The sequence below is a fragment of the Chiloscyllium plagiosum genome, unplaced genomic scaffold (assembly GCF_037043375.1).
Source record: "Chiloscyllium plagiosum isolate Xiang-an unplaced genomic scaffold, Cpla_swu_hap1 HiC_scaffold_8, whole genome shotgun sequence".
NCBI lineage: Eukaryota > Metazoa > Chordata > Chondrichthyes > Orectolobiformes > Hemiscylliidae > Chiloscyllium > Chiloscyllium plagiosum.
Window position 1 is genome coordinate 27,902,636 of NW_028270146.1, and position 19,128 is coordinate 27,921,763.

Sequence of the window (19,128 nt, forward strand, 5' to 3'; positions counted from 1 at the left end):
CTCAGTTGTTTGTACTATATATAAATGATTTGGATGAAATTGTAGGTAGTGTGATTAGTAGCTTGCAGATGACATGGAAGTTGGTGGAATTGTAATAGTGAGGAAGGTTGCCAAAGGCTTCAGCAGACTATCGATCAGTTAGAAAATTGAGCACGGAAATGGTAGGTGGCGTTCAATCCAAACAATTAGTGCATTTTGGGAGATCAAATGCAAAAGGAAAATATACATCAAAAGATAGGCCCCTTCAGATCATTGATATACAGAGAGGTGTTGAGGTGTGATTCAAAGCTCCCTGAAAATAACAACACAAGATTTGGTCACTACATTGCAGGAAGGAAGTGGAGGTTTTGGAGAGGGTGCAAAAGGATTTTGCCAGGATGTTGGCTAGATTGGAGTGTATAAGGAAAGGTTGGACAAACTTAGATTGTTTCCGCTCGAGGGCCGGAGGCTGAGAGATGACCTGATATGTAAAATTATGAGAGGCGTGGATAGGATTGACAGTTGAAGCTTTTTCTAGGGTGGAAATGTCAAATACTAGGGGGCATAGGTTTAAGATGAGAGGGGAAAAGTTTAAATATGTGAGAGGCAAGTTTTTACACAGAGGCTGGTAAGTGCCTGGGACACGTTGCCAGGGAAGGTGGTAGAAGCGGAGATTGTAACAATGTTTAAAAGCAATCAGACCGAACATGAACAGTCCGGGAATAGAGGCTTATGAGTCATGTATGAGCAGGTGGGATTAGGTTAGAATGGCATTATAATCATCACAGACATGGTGAGCCAAAGAGCCTGTTCCTCTGCTGTGCTGTTCTGTGTTCTGTGAATGTTTAGGATACATGGTTAGCTTCTGTCTTGTTGGAGATGATCATTGCCTGACAGGTGTGTACCACAAATGTTATTTTGGCACTTCTCAACTCAAACCTGCATATTGTCCAGGTCATTGGACATGCCCTACTTCAGGAGTTGCAACTTTTGCTGAATATTGTACAACCATCAGCAAATATCCCCACATCTGACTTTAAGATTGAGGGAAGTTTATTGATGAATCAGGTAAAGCTGTTTGGACCTGGGAGACTATCCTGAGGAACTCCTGCAGAAGTTTTCTGGAGGTCAGATGATTGATCTCCAATAATCACAACCATCTTTGTGTTAGATGTAACTCCAACTAGTGGAGAGTTTTCCCTTGATTCGTACTGATGCGAGTTTTACTGGAGCTCTTTGGTGCCACAGGTGGTCAAATGCTGTCTTGATGTCAAAGGCATTTACTTTCACCACACCTTTGGAACACTTCTGTTCGTGTTCGAACTAAGGTTTCAATGAGGTCAGGCAACTGAATGGCTCTGGGAGAATCCAAGCCGAGCATCAGTAAACAGATGATTTGCGAACTAAGTGCTGCTTGATGGCACTGTTGATGACATTTTCATCATTTTCCTAACAATCGAGTGTAGAGGTGGCTATGGTCAGGTTGCATTTGTGTGCAGTACAAATCTGAGCAAGTTTTTACATTATTGGATGGATGCCATTGTTGTAACTGTACTGGAACAGCTTGTCTCAGGGTGCGGCATGTTCTGGAGCACAAGTCTTCAGTACTTTTGCCAGAGGTTGTCAGGGCCCACAAACTTTGGAATATCCTGTGTCTCCAGCCATTTTTTGATATCACGTGGAATGAATTGAGTTGGCTGAAGACAGGTATTTGAGATGCTGGTGACCTCTGGAGGAATGATAATGAGATGGGGTATTGGTAAAAATAATTGGTTATATATATGATTGTATAATGAGTTAACTATGGGCAAAAGCTTGTGGAAGATGTTACATAAGGTAATGATTCTGAAAGACCTAATATTAAAATTACATTAAATCTATCCTGACCGATGATGATATGGAGGTGCTGGTGTTGGACTGGGATGGACAAAGTTAGTAATCACACAACACCAGGATATAATCCAACAGGTTTATTTGGAAGTACAAGCTTTCGGAGTGCTATTGTTTTGTCAGGTAGCTAGTGGGGCAGGATCATAGGACACAGAATTTATAGTAATAGATCAAAGTATCATACAACTGATGTGATGTATTGAACAAACCTGGATTGCTTAGAGTGGGTTGCAGATTTCGATTCATTAATGTGTAAATCTCAGAGCTTCTTTCAAGTCACATTCCCGAGATAACTTGAGTTTCATACAAAGAAAAGGTGACATCTCAGCTCAGACAATTCATTAAAAATGTGAGGTCAGAGTCTGTCTGTATTCTAACCTTGTCAGACTGGTTCTATTTCCAAAGTAGGAATTTATAAAATTTCACATGGACTGACTGCCAACAGATTGTATGCTTTTTGAAGAAAATAGAATGTATCCACAAATGCAAATTCAGTGTGTGTGTGTGTGTGTGTGTGTGTGTGTGTGTGTGTGTGTGTGTGTGTGTGTGTGTGTGTGTGTGTGTGTGTGAAAAAAAAGAGAGCGTGTGTGTGATTTGCATATTAATGAATTGAAACCTGCAACCCATTGTAAGTGATTCATATTTAACAGCAATCTAGGTTTTTTTAAATACATCGCATCAGTTGTATGACACTGATCTTTTATCATAAATTCTGTGTCCTATGATCCTGCCCCACTAGCTACCTGATGAAGGAGCAGCACTCCTGAAGCTGTACTTCCAAAAAACCTGTTGGACTATAACCTGGGATTGTATGGTTTCTAAATGATGAGGTCTTTGAGTGAAAATGGAGTTACTAGCCTTCAAATGAAGCAGACATTTTTTGCATGGGTCGCAAGAGACTGTATTAATTCTGCCTGATTAATATTGATAACATTACTATTGCTAACTAAGACGAGTACCTCTTCTATTTAGACTCACCAACACTCTAATCTCTGCTACAGTTTATTGGATTGGCTGTGGATGCAGTATAGACACCAGAAAACTGCCAGTTAACCTCAAATTACCCTTAACTTATGCTGCGTACTATTACAGATGTAGATACCACAAGGTGCTATCAGTGGCAATCAGATAAATTCCACAGAGAATGACAGTGGATCAAGCAGTAAAAGAAGAGGAGATGGAGAAATGTAGTATTATTCTGTGACAGTAAATATACTGTGCCAGCAACCAGGAGAAAAATCAGACAAATTCATGCAGCTCAAAAATATGACAAGGAGTTCACAAACGTGAAACAACTCTCTCTGCAAGCGTGATGAAAATATAGTCCAATAAACTAAATGCTAAAAACATACAATGAGCAGAATCAACACTTGACAATAGTGGAAGATTTATTAGTGTCTGGCCATAGATAAATCTGACAGAAACTCCTCAGGGGACATCTAGATATTACAAAGTATAGAGGAACAACCAGTGTGGCAACAGCCAGGCAATTCACAAGATATGAAAGATCACATTTTGTCATAGCTGTGTATAGTACACATTTTGCAAGTCCCTATAGTAATAATGATTTCATAAGGTTTTCTGGAAAGGCCATGGGAAAGGCTGACAATGGATTTGTTAAACTTTCAAGGTCATTTCTATTTAGTTCTAGTCAACTAATATTCAAAATGGATTGCAGTTTCAGGAGTTCATTTGACCACAGAGAACTCAGTGATCAGAGCACTGAAAAATATCTTTTCAATGCATATTTTCTTAGGATTGGACAATGGACTTCAACTTATGAATGAAGATTTCTAGAAATTTCACCTTGGATGGAGGCAGTAACCAGGTGACTATTTTTATTGAATAAGAGGTGGAAAGTGCAGTCAAAACTGTGAAGGTACTGATGCATTAGAATCCAGACTCAGAATTAGGCCAGCATTCATTGCTCATCCCAAATTAAGTGATGCACAGAACACCAATTTACCTAACTTTCAGACCAAGGTTGATAGAAAGCATGATGGGTCAGCTAAAAGCCAACCACAGGATCTAGAGTCACATATAGGCTATCCTAGGTAAGTATAGCAGATTTCCTTCCCTAAAGGATATTAATGAACTAGATTAGTTGTTAAGTCAATCAACAGTGGCTACATGGTTACCATTAGGTTAATGTTTTTATTTCAAGTGTGTGTTGAATTAAAATGTCAATATCTGTTTTGGTGGGATTTAATGTATATCCCCAAAACATTAGCCTATCGTCCTGGATTGCTAAGCAGGTGTCTTCTTAATTTTTGTGCTTTTTAAAAACTGTTGACTGCAAGGAGAAAGAACTTTTTTTTTAACCAAAAACACAGGGAGTTACCAGGATGGCAGCATAATTTTGCAACAAGGTGTTTGATACCTATTATGAACTTTTTTTATGACTGTAGGTTCCTGCAATGTGCAGATGATCAGGAGCCAAGGGGTTGTTTACAAATGAAGCTGATTGCTTTTCAACTAACTGAGCAGATTTCAACTGAAAACAACTGGCAGAGACTCAGACACTAAGAAAGGAAAAGATACAGACGCATGTCTTCCTGTTTTCCCCAGCAGAAGCTGCCTATTCTCTGCAGTAAGAAAATCTCAGTGAAAACTTGATGAAAACGTTATCTTCTTTGCATCTGTTGCTGTAAACTGTGACTTTTGAATTGATATATCAGAGACATTTTGTGCTGTACTTCTTAGAAACAAGTCGAAGCTTCGAGAAAAAAATACAATTTGAACACCAAGAGCTTTCATCTCAACATCAAAACTGGGGAGGAAAGCTGACTGGACTGACTTTTCTGTTTTTCTCAACTCTGTCAATAATTTATTTTCCTATTTGTTTGTATGTGTCTGTGGAAAGAGGGGATTTTTAAGAGGGTTAGGGAGATTATAAGGGGAACAATTAGTATTATATGGTAATTGTTTGTATCTGTTTACTTGTGGCTATAGGCTTAAAAAAATAATAATTCTTGTTTAGTACCAATACTGTACTTTCTGTCAATATTGATCTGAAAAATTAGGTAAATTGGGGTACTGTGCACACCTTAAAAAACTAACACTTGATATGATTCTAGGAATAGTAGGATTCCATTTACAGTATGCTAACTCAATGACACCATAGAACATAGAACACAGAACAATACAGCGCAGAACAGGCCCTTCGGCCCTTGATGTTGATCTGACCTGTGAACTATTCTTAGCTTGTCCCCTACACTATGCCAAAATCATCCATGTGCTTATCTAAGGATTGTTTAAATCTCCCTATCAATGACATTATCACAATGCTACCACATCCTACCAAGGCGTTGAATAAAGCTCATTTCATATATTACCACCCAGTTGCATAAAAGATGCTTCATTTTGTACTTTGCCAGTGGGCCACAATTTTTTTTTTTCAAAATGCTTTGTCTCTGCAGAGATATAGATCAATTATGGATGTTTATTTTTGGCAGTTGTCTGATGCCACCAGCTGGTTGCAGAATTATTTTAATGCTGACTTTGGATTTACAATTAGCTGAATCTTGCTGGAAAAATAATGGAAGGTAAAAATCATATTCCATTATTAATATGTAAGTTGTCCAGCAGATTTAGGAGCTTAAGACATACATTGGATTGTGGATCTCCAGAACTTCCTGGTCAATTGATACATTTCTACCTTTTATTTCACAAAACAGTATATTGTGGTTTATCTCCTTGATGTTCTTAGAAGCTTGCTAGAATTGCACATTAATTATCTCTGAAATTCAGTACGGACTATTTGGCCTGCTTAATTGCATGATATTTTTGTATGCAACACCCACCAACTCTGAGTCAGGAAGGAATCAATTTACAAAATGCTTACAAAAAACAGAAATTGCTGAAGAAACTCAGAAGTCTGGCAGCATCTCTGGACAGAAAACAGAATTAATACTTTGAGTCCAGTGACACTTTTTCTAAACATTAAATTGTTAATCCTCTTTCCTGTATTGATTTAAATGTTAGAGATTTTAAATATTTTTAACTTATAGTTTTTTTTTCCTTTTTTTGTTTCCATCTATTTATTTCTGATCTTTCTTCTCTCTATTTCTTTTTCACTGCTTGATTTGATTCTAATTCACTATGTTTCCTCTATTTCTCACCCAATACGTAAATCTCAATAGTTAAAGGGAAAACTTTATCAGTCCTATAGTTTGCTAAACTCACAGATGCCCCATTACTTTTGCCCCAATATTATGAAATCACACTTCTAGCAGATTATGACGTTAATTTTTTTATAGGTAAAAGCTGAAAAGGCTACTGTAAGATTGCTTACTCCAGCAACATACATTACAATGCAAATTGTATAATGGTATTGTATTAAGTAAAGGTTGTATGCATTTAAACATAAAATAATCCAAATATATTCTGACTGCAATGATCATGTTTTGTTTTATTTCTTCTTATCATTTTATAGTAATTGCAGTTTTACTTTTGCCAAATAATATCTTTTATTAGTTTGGCATTCATTGGGCATTGTTTCTCATGCTCTATTAGCGCATGCAGGATTTTCATTGTTTACGCACACTATTACAATTTGTCATATTTATTGATGAAAGACAGTCAAAAGCTTGATTTTTCCTGACTGAAAGGTTGCAATTACCTTTCTATTCGGTATTCTGCATTTTTACAGCTGAGTTGTTTGGGATTCGGATTTATAGAAATTGGTTTTGCAGTTGTGATTAAATCCAGTTCTGCTGTTAACTAACCACAGTTGGAGCTAGTATGGTGCTGTGAAATTGGCAAATCGGAACACATTATATGGCTAACTGCCCCTGAATTTTGATGAATTGTGAAAGAATTAAGGAAAACTTCCGATCAAGTCTAGAACTCTCTTCCTCAGAGAGCGGTGGAGGCAGTCATTGAATATTTTTAAAGTCAAGATAGATAGTTCTTGACTAATAAAGGAATTAAAGGTTATTGTGGGGAGTTGTGAATATGGAGTTGAAGCCACAATCAAATTAACTATGATCTTATTGAATGGCTGAGCAGGCTCGAGGGGCTGAATAGCCTAATTCTTTTCCTAATTTATATATTCGTATGTAAGTATTGAGCTTATTAATATTTTATTTTCTTGTGTACCTTGTTACTCCTACGGATTTTGCCATTATTGTGTGCATGATTTTTTTAGATTAATTGAATTTCATGACAGTTCTCCCGAAGTCAACTTTCCAGGAATAATTGCACATAAACCTTTGGATTATTAATGGGATGGAATCATGTGGCATTACATTCTTAAAGAATCTTTCATTTCTTAAATGAGTGTCACAACTGATGTTGCCATATATATTTTACAATACGCCTTCAGACTCCCATCCATGCAGACTTTACGTTTAATTTGTTAGACCCCAGAAAAACATGACAAATCATCACCCGCATATATCAGACACCAGAGGATGTGGGGGATGTATGTGGACAGTGCCAGTTCAAGTGAATTCGCCTGGTACCTGCTTTGGTACTTCTCTGTTGAGTTTTCTCAATGGCCAGCTTGTTTGGTAAGATCGGAAGTTGAACCTGAAGAATCAGAAGTGGCTGAATTGAAATATATATGATCCTGATTTGGTTTGACCAGGTGGATGTGAAAAAGATGTTTCTCTTGTGGGAGAATCTAGAACTAGGGTTTCTAGTTTAAAAATAAGGGGGTGCCCATTTAAGACAGAGATGAGGTTTTTTTCTCAAAGCTTTGTGAATCTTTGCAATTCCCTTTCTCAAAAGGCAATAGATTCAGAATCTTAAGATATTTTTAAGGCAGAGTTAGGTAGATTCTTGATTACCAAGGGGATGAAAGATCAGGGATATACAGCAACATAGAGTTGAGGTTAAAATCCGATCAGCCACAGTGGAGCAGGCTTGAAGGGCTGTGTGATCTCCTCTTGTTCCTTGTTTATATGTTTGTAGTATCAAAGAGTTGAGTTTGGCCATTATCTAGCCATGTAACAAGCTCCCTTCATTGGAAACTCACTGCTGCATAGTGGGAAACTCACTGTGCTGCTTGTCTAAAATATGAAATAAATGACATGATACTCCCAACATTGAGGTAGGTCTTGCTGGACTTATCATCTGATTCTGCCAGATGTTTCCCTATAACCCACGTTGCTCACATCCTATGATATTCCATCCTCTGAGTCTGTGAAAAGTAAGCTGCAACCTTAAAGGAATCAGATTTTATGAGATTGTTATTGAAAATTTAGAAACAGCCATTTGTTTAAAGTCAGATAGAAAGAGAGTGTGAGATAGTCTATTGTATTAACTGAAATAATAGTGATTGAAAACTCAACCAAATTAACCCAGCAATAGCAAGAACCAAATATTGAGTAGAAAAAAACACCATGTGTGGCATACGTTGATCACCTAGAAGTGAAAAACAGGGCATGGCGTAGTGTGCACAGTTTTGACCACCACACTTTAGAAGGGATGCGATTGTACTCGAAGAGGAGATTCACCAAGATGTTGTCTGGAATGGAACATCTTAGTTACTAATAATCTCAGAGTTTTTTTTATAAAATAGAGAAGCTTGAGGAGGGACCTGATAAAGTCATAGAATCATAGAGTCATTGAGATGTACAGCATGGAAACAGACCCTTCGGTCCAACCCGTCCATGCTGACCAGATATCCCAACCCTATCTAGTCCCACCTGTCAGCATCCAGCCCATATCCCTCCAAACCCTTCCTATTCCTATACCCATCCAAATGCCTTTTAAATGTTGCAATTGTACCAACCTCCACCACTTCCTCTGGCAGCTCATTCCATACAAGTACCACCCTCTGTGTGAAAAAGTTGCCCCTTAGGTCTTTTTTATATCTTTCTCCTCTCACCCTAAACCTATGACCTCTAGTTCTGGACTCCCTGACCCCAGGGAAAAAACTTTGTCTATTTATCCTATCCAAGCCCCTCATAATTTTGTAAACGTCTATAAGGTCTCCCCTCAGCCTTCAACGCTCCACAGAAAACAGCCCCAGCCTTCTCAGCTTCTCCCCATAGCTCAAATCCTCTAACCCTGGCAACATCCTTGTAAATCTTTTCTGAACCCTTTCAAGTTTCACAATATCTTTTCGATAGGAAGGAGATCAGAACTGCGCGCAATATTCCAACAATAGGCCTAACCAATGTCCTATACAGCTGCAACATGACCTCCCAACTCCTGTACTCAATACTCTGACCAATAAAAGAAAGCACACCAAACACCTTCTTCATTATCCTATCCTGCTAAGATTTGCTTTCCCAAAATGCAGCACCTTGCATTAATCTGAATTAAACTCCATCTGCCACTTCCCAGCCCATTGGCCTATCTGGTCAAGATCCTGTTGTAGTCTGAGGTAACCCTCTTCGCTGTCCGTTACACCTCCAATTTTGGTGTTATCTGCAAACTTACTAACTGTACCTCTTATGCTCGCATCCAAATCACTTATGTAAATGACAAAAAGTAGAGGATCCAGCACCGATCCTTGTGGCACTCCACTGGTCACAGGTCCAAAGATTATGAGAAGTTTGGGGATAGTGTAGACAGAAAGTAGCTGTTCCCCTTTGTTAAAGGGTCAATAATGAGGGGGCATAATTTTAAGATGAAAGACCAGGTGTTTAGAGGGGATTTGAGAAAATCTTTTTCACTCAGTGTGTGGTGGGATCTGGAATTCACTGTTTGGGAGGATAGTTGAGGGGGGTAATTTTTATGAAGTACTTGGATGAGCAGTTAAAGTTTCATAACACCCAAGGCAATGGGCCTACTGCTGGAAGGTGGGAGTAGTTTAAATTTAGTGTATTTTTGCCAGTGCATTGAGTCTGAACCATGCAATTCTGTGATTCTACAAGGATTCAGAGCTAGCCAAGTATTGAAGACTCCTAAGGCAAGAATTTCCAAGTACTGTTGTATCAAAGAGGGAGTTCTGGGAAAATATTGCAATTCATTGGACATGATGCCCAGATGAAGTATAAAAAATTACTCAACCTTCTTCCTTCAATAAAGTTTCTTTAATTAATGATCCAAAGAGTCTTTTGTCTTACTTGGTTAAATCTTGTGTTTGAACTGCTAGTAAGGTGACGTGGCTGAAACCACTTATGTTCAGATATCAAGATCCGATCATAGAAAAGAAGCAACAAGAAGACCCCAGAAGACAGCACCGAGTGGGACATTTTGAGATAGACTGATTGAAGCAGTATATGGATGTTGGAATCATATCTGCAGGATGACACATATTGACAATGTAGGTAAAAGTGAGGACTGCAGATGCTGGAACCCAGAGTTTAGATCAGAATGGTGCTGGAAAAGCACAGCAGGTCAGGCAGCATCCAAGGAGCAGGAAAATCGACGTTTTGGGCAAAAGCCCTTCATCAAGATGAAGGGCTTTTGCCCGAAACGTTGATTTTCCTGCTTCTCACATTATTGACAATGTGATAGCTAAAAAAAGAAACAGTTTTACTGTGTCTGTAAACAACAGAGAGGATCAGCGATGAGCAAGATCACTAACAAATGGAGTTTTACAAGTGGTGTTGTTTGACCATGTTTTAATAAATGTTACTGCTATGAATCGCGGGTTCGTGTGTAAAAAATATAATCCATTTTAGTTTTGTTCTTTTTCTGTCACAAATATTTTTCGTTTTAGATTTTAGGAATTTTTTTATAATTAGCAAGTACATGTTTAACAAAACACTGATTAAATATTTTGTAAAGCAACTTCCTAATTTACAGTAGGATCGTAATGTTAAACAGATAAAATAATGCATTACTGTTGGTGTTTACTTTTGGTAGGAGTAATTGCTGCAATCCTGGAAGTGCTTTATTTAAATTATAGTCAATAAACATCAGTTTTGGGAATTGACTTGTAAGACATCTAGTGATGGTTATAATCAGAAGTTTGTTTTTACAGTGAAGCATAATGCAAGACAATAAGAAACTTACAGTGATAAATGTTGTGCCAATTTATTTTATAACATCTTATATTTTTATCATCTCACATGAAGCTTTTGCTGAATTAAGAAATGGTGTTATCTCTTTAATGGAGAGATTTTTAACTAAGTGCAGACTCCCTCTGTTTACAGTCACATGGGATCCATGGTGAGCTGGTAAGATGAATATAGAATGGCTTAGTCAGAGAAAACAGAGTAGCAGTGGAAGGGTGTTTTACAAATTGGAGATCAAGATTTTGTGGACAATGAAAGAGGCCTGATTGGTAAGGTTGTAAATGTCACAAAGATTGGGGAGCTGCAGATACTGAAGAGGATTGCCAAATGATACAGCATGATAGGCCAAAGACTTACGTGGAGAAATGGCAGAAACAGTTTAATCTGGACTAATGCGAAGTGATGCATTTTGGGAGATCTAATACAGAAGGGAAGTAAATACAGCAAATGGCACATCCCTGAGTAATATCAACATTCAGAGGGATCTAGGCATTCAGGTCCGCAGTTCCCTTAAAAGTGGCAACACAAGTCGATAAGATGGTCAAGAACGACTGGGCGCCTTCTTGCAGACTCCTTCAGGGAACGTCTCCATAACACCCGCACCAATCAACCCCACCACCCCGTGGCTGAATGTTTCAACTCACCCTCTCACTCTGCTGAGGACATGCAGGTCCTGGGCCTCCTCCATTGCCACTCCCTCACCACCCAACGCCTCATCTTCCACCTCAGAACACTTCAACCCCAGGGCATCAATGTGGACTTCACCAGTTTCCATATTTCCCCTCCCCCCTACTTTACCCCAGTTCCAACCTGCCAGTTCAGCAGCATCCTCATGACCTATCCCACCTGTCAATCTTCCTTCCACCTTTCCGCTCCACCCTCCTCGCCGACCTATCACCTTTACACCTTCTTCCATCCACTCCCAGCTACCTTCACCAAACCCCCACCCCCTCCCATTTGTCTCTCCACCCCCGAGGCTTTCAGCCTTATTCCTGATGAAGGGCTCCTGCCCGAAATGTCGGTTTTCCTGCTCCTCGGATGCTGCCTGACCTGCTGTGCATTTCCAGCACCACTCTAATCTTGACGTAGGATTTAAATTGTCAAGGTACAATGTTAGTTGACATTTTGCTGTGAAGAGAAGTATATAAGCTTCCTGAGCAAAGCTTGTTTCTCCGGCCATGTTTGGAAATATTTATTGGAACATTGAGCACAGAAAGAAAACAAATTGACATCTATTCTGTTGGAAATAGATCCTTTCTGGTGGATCTTGCTAGCAATAATACTTGTCAGAACAATCTATTGCCAATGATAAGCTTTATGAGAAGCAATTTATTACAATTTCAAGTTTATCTCATCAATCTGGAGAGAGATTGTAGACTGGAATTGAAAAACAAGGTTCGGCACTATTCAACATGGGCATCTGGTTTTATTTCTCTTCATGTCTATTGTGTAAGGATAATAAGGATAAGGAGGACCTGATCTTGTAGGAATTTTTAAAAAGTTACAAATCATAAGTAAAGTCATGAACCAAATTAGTTATGATGAATTCATATGGAATTTATTTATGTAATGTTTATTAAATATATTTATTTGTCATTAGTAAATTAAACTACTTATTTTCTCCAGTAACCCTTTGCTCCTATATTGATCAAGATTGCTTTTTAATCAAAAAGTAGGAAGGTTAAAGTTGCCAAACTCCCAAATGGCTGTACTCTCTCTCAAAGAAAGATTACTGGTGGTGGTTTAACCTGAGCGTCACCATGCCATGTGTGAGGGTGAAAAGGCAGGGTTTTTATGGTGACCTTAACCAGTGTGGGAATTAAACCTGTGCTGTAGGAATTGCTATGCGTTGCAAGCCAGCTATCCAGCCAACTGAGCTAACCAATTCCCAGGACTCAACATACAGGACCACAATACCTGTATTAATATTTTCCTGAATTTTGTGATTGACAATAAAACAACACTCATAGAGCAAGTGAGCAGGCTAAACAACATTAAATTTAACGGTGATTTATTTTTAATGTGTCCATGAGTTGCCTAGTGTTTTACTTACTCCGACAGTACTGTTGAAATAATTGTTCATATGACCAGGTTTATTTAAATAACAGATACTTGTTTTTTTGTTTGGATGAGAAATTCTTCAATTATTTTCCAGAAACAAATAAAAAAACACGTTCTTCACTGTCTCTGCGGAGTTCCCTCACAAACATTTTTCTTCCTCGTGCAGAAGATATTTGAGAGACTTATATGAGTGTCGAACATGATGAGGTGCTTTGAAGAAACAGATAGGTAGACACTGAGCTGATGTTTTTCTATCACTTTGAAAAACAGTCCACAATCCATTGTAAGCCATGCTCAGGTTATCACACAGTATACAGTCATCGGCAAACAACAATATTCATACCCTCATCTCTGATAACTTAGGATTTCAGTTTTCTCAGGTTGAAGAAATTGCTGTCTCGTCTGAATTGCATGGATATTCCATCAATATTTCTATCAAATGCCCCATACAGTATGGCCACAAAGAATAGTGCTGGGGCCCCTGTAATATCAAAGATGTCAGGATAGTTATCTCTGACAGTGACTGAGGCTATATTTCATGATGAAACTGCTGAATCAGACTGAGTTAAAATTTATGCAACACGAGGCTATAGTCCAACAGGTTTATTTGGAAGCACTAGTTTTCAGAGTACTGCTCCTTCATTAGGTGGTTATGGAGAATACGATCATAAGACACATAATTTATCGCAAATGTTTACTGTGTGATGTAACTGAAATTATATATTGAAAAAGACCTGGATTGTTTGTTAAGTCTCTCATCTTTTAAAATGAACATGCTGGTTTCAGTTCTTTCATATATAAATCACATAACCTTTTTTAAAGTTAGATTCTCAAGTGAATTTTAGCAATTGACGTCGTGTCGGCCCAGATAATGCATTGAAGGTGTGAGGTGCCCTGTGTGAGACTGTCTGTGCCACAATGGGTCAGACTGATTCTAATCTAAAAAAATGGATTTACAGAATCTTACATAGATACATACAGTTTTTGAGCAAAATAAGATGTAATTCTTCAAGTACAAATTTATGTGTGTGTGTGTGCGCATGTGGGTGTGTGTGTTTGAGTGTCTGTGAGAGAGTGTGAGTGTAAAGGGGAATAAGCCAGTGAGAGATTTATAGCAGCTCTGTCAGGACCTTCAAGTTTCGCTAATACTTTTGTAAGACAATACTATTTAATATGTTGAAAGCCCTCCTTAGGTCAACTGAGATATACTAAAATCCCATCTGTTGTTTGTGACATTTCCTTTCTATTTATTGAAGGGTCAAGGTTATGTCACAAGCATACCTGCTTTTCCTGAACCCACTTTTAATTTTTGATTGATCACATTCTGCTATGTGGCTTACTTTTGCTGGAGTCTTACAAGCAGTAGGAATCCTTTATGATTGTGACATCTAGACTTTTGCCCTTTTCCTTTACACATCTGAGCAATCATGACATCTTAGGGACTCTTGATCCCATATTTTGTGACATACTTTTGTGAATTTGATGTTTGGTTGGCATTCTCAGATCCACACATTTTTTCCAGGGATCCTGTCTAAGCCTGGTGCTTTCCTTGAGGTTCAGGATCTGATGGCTTTATCAATCTTCACAACAGAGGGTTTGCTGTCCAGATTTTCACTCCTGTGCCAATCTGGATGCCTGCCTATAGCAGTCCCACTGGATAGACAAGTAAACACATCCATAAAGTGCTCAGCCCAGCACTATTTGATAACTTGGATGTCCAAGAGAATAAATTCCCTGTCAGCACTCAGAACTAATGAGTAGTTAGAGTTATAGAGTCATAGAGATGTACAGCACAGAATCAGACCCTTCGGTCCAACTTGTCCATGCCAACAAGATATCCTAGCCTAATCTAGTTCCATTTACCAGCACATGGCCCATATCCATTTAAACCTTTCCTATTCGTATACCTATCCAGATGACTTTTAAATACTGTAATTGTACCAGCCTCCACTGGCAGTCATTCCATACACGCACCAACCTTTGCATGAAAAAGTTGCCCCTTAGGTTCCTTTTATGTATTTTCCCTCTCACCCTAAACCTATTCTCCCACCCCAGGGAAAAGACCTTGTCTATTTACCCTATCCATGCCCCTCAGGATTTTATAAACCTCTATAAGGTCACTCTTCAGCCTCCGATGCTCCAGGGAAAACAGCCCCAGCCTATTCAGCTTCTCCCCATAGCTCAAATCCTCCAACCCTGGCAACATCCATATAAATCTTTTCTGAACTCTTTCAAGTTTCACAACATCCTTCCATAGGAAGGAGACCAGAAATGCACGTCATATTCCAAAAGTCATCTGTACAGCCGCAACATGACCTCCCAGCCCCTGTACTCAATGCTCTGACCAATAAAGGAAAGCATACCAAACACCTTCTTCACTATCCTATCTACCTGCGACTCTACTTTCAAAGAACCTGTACTCCAAGGTCTCTTTGTTCAGCAACACTCTCCAGGATCTTACCATTAAATATATAAGTCCTGCTCTGATTTGCTTTACCAAAATGTAGCACCTCGCATTTCTCTAAATTAAACTCTATCTGCCACTCCTCAACCCATTGGCCCATCTGATCAAGATCCTGTTGTACTCAGGTAATCTTCTTTGCTATCCACTACACCTCTAATTTTGGTGTCATCTGCAGACTTATTAACTATGAAAATTAGTGGAACCTAAGGGGCACTCCACTGATCACAGGCCTCCAGTCTGAAAAACAACCCTCCACCACCACCCTCTGTCTCCTACCTTCGAGCCAGTTCTGTATCCAATAGCGAGTTCTCCCTGTATTCCATGAGGTCTAACCTTGCTCATCAGTCTCCCGTGGGGAATCTTGTTGAACGCCTCACTGAAGTCCATATGGATCACATCTACTGCTCTGCCCTCACAATCCTCTTTGTTACTTCTTCAAATACCTCAATCAAATTTGTGAGACATGACTTCCCACACACAAAGCCATGCTGACTATCCCTAATCAGTTCTTGCCTTTCTAAATACATGTTAATCCTGTCCGTCTGGATTCTGTCAAACAACTTTCCTATCACCGATGTCAGGCTCACTGGTCTATAGTTCCCTGGCCTTTCCTACGTAGTGCCACCACCTTAGCTAACCTCCAGTCTTCCGGCAGCTCACCTGTGACTATCGATGATACAAAGTTCTCAGCAAAGGGCCTAGCAATCATTTCTCTAGCTTCACACAGAGTTCTAGGATACACCTGATCAGGTCCTGGGTACTTATCCACTCTTATGCATTTCAAGACATCCAGCACTTCCTCCTCAGTAACGTGAACATTTTTCAAGATGTCACCATCTATTTCCCTACATTTCTATATCTTCCATGTCCTTCTTCACAGTAAACACTGATGCAAAATACTCATTTCGTTTCTCTGCTATTTCCAGCGGCTCCGCACATAGACTGCCTTGTTGATCTTTGAGGGGCCCCATTCTCTCCCTAGTTTTCTTCTTGTCCTTAATGTACTTATAAAATGCCTTTGGATTCTCCTTAACCCTATATACCAAAGCTATCTCATGACCCCTTTTTTGCCCTTCAGATTTCCCACTTAAGTATGCTCCTACTACCTTTTATACTCGTATAAGGATTCACTTGATCTCTCCTGTCTATACCTGACATATGCTTCCTTCTTTTTCTTAACTAAAACCTCAATTTCTAGCATTCCCTATACCTACTAGCCTTTCCTTTCACCCTAACAGGAATATACTGTCTCTGGACTTGCGTTATCTCATTTTTGAAAGCTTCCCACTTTCCAGTCATCGTTTTATCTGCAAACAGCTGCCCCAATCAGCTTTTGAAAGTTCTTGCCTAATACTGTCAAAATTGGTCTTCCTCCAATTTAGAACTTCAACTTTTAGGTCCAGTCTATCTTTTTCCATAACTATTTTAAAACTAATAGAATTATGGTCGCTGGCCCCAAAGTGCTCCCCACTGACACCTCAGTCACCTGCCCTGCCTTATTTCCCAAGAGTAGATGTATGTGGGAAGACTATAAGCAGTCTTCAAAGCCTAATGGAAATTCCATATCATGCTGATCAATACAGACTTGAAGTTTGTTTAGCTTATTGGATACATTGAGCATTATGTATCCTATTCAGCTTTTGTTTCAGCTTCCCACCACTGATGATACGCCATGGCAGGTGAAGAGGCCTCAGTACCCCCCCTTCTGATGCCCTTTTCCTGACATCTTACCAGCCTATCCACCTCCCTGCTGTCTCAAAGAGCTTGGAAAATCAGATCCACCGATTGCACCAGCAGAAGCCAATTGTTGTGATGTGGAAAGTATTGTCCAAAATGGTGATTGAAGCAGATTTCAAAGTAACCTCCAAAACATTTGAAAGAGGAAAAGACCAGGAGAGTAGAAATAACATGATATGCAGCCTTAAAATACAATAATGTCTGATTCACTGGGAGAACTGTCATGAGAGAGTTGCTAGGTACCTAAATAAATGTGTTGCATCTAGCATGCAGCTGCTACTCAAAATTGTCTTGATTCCAATCTTTCAAGGTCAATCAAAGAGCACTTACTTCAATCTCTCTGAGCTCATCTCCTAAAACCTTTGTTTCATAACCATTCAACAGTTCAGGGTATCCACTTGTTATTTGCACTTTGTGGGTAAATCAAGTTACCTTTGATTCAGCTACTTACTAAGAAATCTCACAGACAATGAATGATGGTGTTAAGTGCCATCTACCAGGCCTGCTGTCAAGTAAAGGCCGCCAGCATTCTCAAAGATCCATCCCACCCTGGCAATGTTTTTCTACAACCTCTACCATTGGGGGAAAAGGTACAGAAGCCTGAACACACGCACCAGCCGGTTTCGTAAAAGTTTCTACCCTACTGTTGTTAGATTACTGAATGGACTCTCAAACTCTTAACATTTGCTTGTACCTGTGTTTTTGTTTTTGCTGCTGTTTACCTATCGTTTACTTGTCTATGCTACTTAACTCTGTGATCTGCCTATATTGCTCGCAAGACAAAGCTTTTCACTGTGCTTTGGTACACGTGACAATAAATTCAATTCAATTCAATTCAATCAGTGTTCATGTGGAAATAAACACTTGTGCTTTCAGAAGATGTGACAGTGAAAGGGATATTAAGTTATAGAAAGTAAACTGGGGCAACACAATTCATGGCCTAGGCCTCCAGTCCTTATAATAAAGAGTACATTATGTCCTGAGTATAAAATGCCAATCACTGCCAAAATGTGGAATGATAGATTGCTTCAACTGTTGTTCAAATGAGAAGAAGCTCCTGCCTTTAACTAGGAGTAGTTTATTGCAATCAGATAAAAGTTATATTATTATGGTAGGTATTATTACTAAGACTATTGGAAGACCTAGGAAAGCCAGTTTGTCTCATCTGAAATCTTAAAATATTCTGCCTTCACCCACTCAAATGCTTATGATATAATCAGATTGAATAGAGCTTAATAATGTTGTGGACTAGGTCAGAACCCCCCCCTCAAAATTTTCAGGACAGTAGCCTAGACACTATATTTTCTTATTTTAAAGGTAGATGTGAAGTGGGTGTTCCAGGTGTGACACAACTGGTCAAACCACTCGCCTTTAAGCAAAATTGAAGCATGGAATAACTTGACCATTGGAAAACTTAACTGACCCGGTACAGTAATTATTACTTATTAACTGTTCCAATTCAGTAACATCCCATAAATACACCCCTTGGCAAAAAGGTAAATTCAAACACAGATTCTTACAGCAGGAGGGAACAACATCCAGAGAGAGATTTCTGAGAAAGTCAAAAGAATCCTTTACTGAAGCTTGCAGTATTTTGGGACGCCAACATCTCGTGACTGTCACAGCTAAAAAACATGGGAAAAACCTGAACAGGGGGGAATCCCGTAACTCGTCTTCCTTTGTTAAACTCTTAAACACCTTAGACGCTTCAGCTCCTCTACCTTTACAACCTCCCTTCAAAAAACTAAGGACAAAATGATCTTTTTAAAGTGACAGCATCGTCACAATACATTTGTTGCCATTAACCCTTTCAGATCAGTATTTTACACTGCACATTCAACTTCCAGATGTGAGAAATAGGATATTATTTAGCACATGGATTAATATTTGAATAGGCTAATATCAAAACACAACTCCTTTGGATTAATCTCTGGGCTAGAATTGAATTAATCAGAGTCATAGAGATGTACAGCATGGAAACAACCCACCATGCCCACCAGATATCCCAATCCAATCTAGTCCCACCTGCCAGCACCCGGCCCATATCCCTCCAAACCCTTCCTAATCATATACCCATCC

The 19,128-nt window shown here is 39.1% G+C and overlaps 1 long non-coding RNA gene across 3 annotated transcripts in view; it reads left to right on the forward strand.

Annotated features, from left to right (window-relative positions):
- LOC122553417 (uncharacterized) overlaps nt 1–6,263 on the forward strand; it is a 28,605-nt gene extending 22,342 nt beyond the window's left edge. For all 3 annotated transcript variants that reach the window (XR_015757847.1, XR_015757848.1, XR_015757849.1), the window contains 2 exons: nt 3,626–3,697; nt 4,278–6,263. This is a non-coding gene — a long non-coding RNA (uncharacterized LOC122553417). The remainder of the gene's footprint in view (nt 1–3,625; nt 3,698–4,277) is intronic.
- Nucleotides 6,264–19,128: the final 12,865 nt, after the last annotated feature.